General features: G+C 35.8%; 1 long non-coding RNA gene across 1 annotated transcript in view; it reads right to left on the bottom strand.

The window, feature by feature from the left end:
* LOC128249626 (uncharacterized) overlaps positions 1-2,968 on the bottom strand; it is a 14,197-nt gene extending 11,229 nt beyond the window's left edge. The window contains exon 1 of the long non-coding RNA XR_008265742.1: positions 817-2,968. This is a non-coding gene — a long non-coding RNA (uncharacterized LOC128249626). The remainder of the gene's footprint in view (positions 1-816) is intronic.
* Positions 2,969-2,977: the final 9 nt, after the last annotated feature.

Here is a 2,977-nt window from a genome sequence, read left to right as displayed (position 1 = left end):
ATTCTTGGAAAAGTAATGAATGTAACATTTAATTTATGTATGTTCTTTATAATATTCTTGGAAAAGTAATGAATGTAACATTTAATTTATGTATGTTCTTTATAAAAACTCATAATCTTAAAATGGTATACATCAGTTGGAATCACTTAATTTTAACTGAAACACTGAACTCTGCAAAGAAAAACCATGAATGCTACAAATTCACATTCTTCTGACTCTAAAAATAATAGCAAATTTCAGAAGCATACACACATACACACACACACATGTACATTTGCATACAGACTTACACATGTGCACAGAGATACAGATATACGCACATGTAAAGCTTGTATATATTTAGAGAATAGTTTAGAAACCTCAAGAACTGAAACACAAAATTTCCTTAAAAAAAACATATTAGGCGCAGGAGTGGCTGTGTGGTAAGTAGCTTGCTTACCAACCACATGGTTCTGGGTTCAGTCCCACTGCGTGGCACCTTGGGCAAGTGTCTTCTACTATAGCCTCGGGCCGACCAAAGCCTTGTGAGTGGATTTGGTAGACGGAAACTGAAAGAAGCCCATCGTATATATGTATATATATGTGTGTGTGTGTTTGTCCTCCTAGCATTGCTTGACAACCGATGCTGGTGTGTTTATGTCGCCGTCACTTAGCAGTTCGGCAAAAAGAGCCCGATAGAATAAGTACTAGGCTTACAAAGAATAAGTCCCGGGGTCGATATACTCGACTAAAGGCGGTGCTCCAGCATGGCCGCAGTCAAATGGCTGAAACAAGTAAAAGAGTAAAAGAGTATATTAATAGTCATCAAGAACCTACTTTCTTTAGTAGGCAAGGTATTTTTTTCCTGTGTCTCTGCTTTCTTCAGATGACTCTTGTCAAAGGTTGCAATTTCATTAAGATCTGGTTTCCCATCCATTCTTGATTAGTGTTGGGGGGTTTCTGAAAAATACAATAAAAATTTTAAAAATTAAATTTGATTTTTTAATTTATTTATTTATTTATGGATTCCTATGTTATTAGACTGAAAGGTTTTTTTTTTCCTTGTTTTTTTTTTTTGGTTTTTGTGCAGCCATGTGTTGCTATATTGTTAGAATCATAGTCTTAGGGATGTTGAGAAACATGCATATTGTAACATACATATGAACAAGAAACTACATGAAGAGGAGGGTATCAGTTGAGAATGTCACAGATGTGGGGTGATGAAATTGCTCTAAAAAGACTAAATAACGAAACATTAAAAAAAAACAAAAAAAGTATGATCACAACTAATAGATATATTTTTAATCAGCAAATGATACCCACATACCTAGAGATGTATAAACTTAAATTATAAGAAGTGATTTTAAATTCTCAAACGCAGGATAATGCTAATAATATAGCCTGAACAGGATAAACTACTCCTATTTTGCAGAAAAAAGTGTAGGTGGTAAATTATAATTTGTTTTTATATAAAACTTTATCATTATTTTTGAATTAATAAAACAATTTTCACAAAGATTTTAAAAAGTTTTAAAACTAAAAAGACACCCAAGTTTTAACTCAACGGTCTCTTCTCCAGCTACCATCATACAGTAGTCCTCATTCATTGCTAATTTTTCTCTGTAATTTTTTTACTTTGCCTTCTTTTGAGGGCTTGATTTGAAACTACTTGTTGATAGCTCACATTGTGTGTGACTGCACTGAAAATTTCCCACTTTTCAAACATATTAAACACTAGCTTAAAAGCCACACTTTATGTGGGTTTTTAAGTTAGCTCCTTTAGAGGGCTAATTGGGCCCGTGGCCCAAAACTAAAGAGAGCAATAATAATAAAGCATTTATTGCTATCATATTTGGGGAATTTTGCATCATTGTGACATTTGGAGATCACTGTAAAGCAACAGGATAAACAACATTCTTGGTTTTACCATTTGGTGTGAGAATGAAGAGACTGATTCCATTTCCAGCTCTGGAACAACCATCATGGATCTGACCATGGGAAAAGCACCGCTGCATGAGGTGAAGTCCGATAATTTTGAGTGATTGACTCTTGTTGATTGACATTGCAAAACTAGCTCTTATGGGAAATTGAAATCTCTTAAATTCAAAGGACATTTCTGCTGGAATCAGTGGAATTCTTGGAATAAACACATTTTCTCCCTTTCCTTGTCCAGTGAGGATTGTTGCTTCCAAAATATGTGGATGCATTTGCCTGACAATCAATCTTGTTCCGTTGCACAGCTTTGGAAGATCCGGATTTCTCAAAAGCATCATTGGAATTCCTTTCTTCGATGTCTATTTGTGAGAAGGCATTCCAGGAGGATCCAAAGAGTTAAGAAACTCAGTTGGATAATTCACAGCCTCATTTGGGGTCCACAACAGTGTCAAGTCCATAAATTATGTGTGCAAGTACATCAACAAAGGAGGTAATCAAACTGTATTTTTTCCTTTAATACAGCACATTCCTTCAGATCCATCTTTGAATTTGAAGGCATTGCAATGCTCACACTGAATGGTCATTGATCCAATAGATATCCTGGGATGAATCGAATAGTCACTGTGACAGTTGTATTGAAAAGCCAGCTTGGACAGGCTCAGAAAAGAAGCTGCACTGCTTTTGGAGTGATTGTGATTATGACTAACCTATCTGGCATATCTTTGGTTTACCATGATTTCCAGCATCTGCCTCTCTCCTTCATAAAGTCTGACTTCCATTTTCTGCAGCTCTTGATCTGTTCTTCCTTACTACATCAGCTTCTCTCCTTGTTAAAATCTTACTGTCATCTACAGCCCTTGACCTCCTCTTCCTTGCTAGTGTCTCCTCTTCTCTCCCTTTTCCTAAGAGCTCTGGGTTGTGCTTTTCCAGGACATTTTGTATAAGAATTAAAATTAAATTCCTCAATTCACTCCATGGAACTTCAAAAATTCACTTTAACTCTGATTCAGGCTGAAAGTCCAGTCCAACCAAAAGTCCAGTCCAACCAAAAGTTCAGTCCAAC

This window comes from Octopus bimaculoides, chromosome 16 (genome assembly GCF_001194135.2).
Source record: "Octopus bimaculoides isolate UCB-OBI-ISO-001 chromosome 16, ASM119413v2, whole genome shotgun sequence".
NCBI classification, from domain to species: Eukaryota; Metazoa; Mollusca; class Cephalopoda; order Octopoda; family Octopodidae; genus Octopus; species Octopus bimaculoides.
Note: the sequence above shows the minus strand (reverse complement) of the source record. Positions and strands in the feature narration are given on the sequence as shown.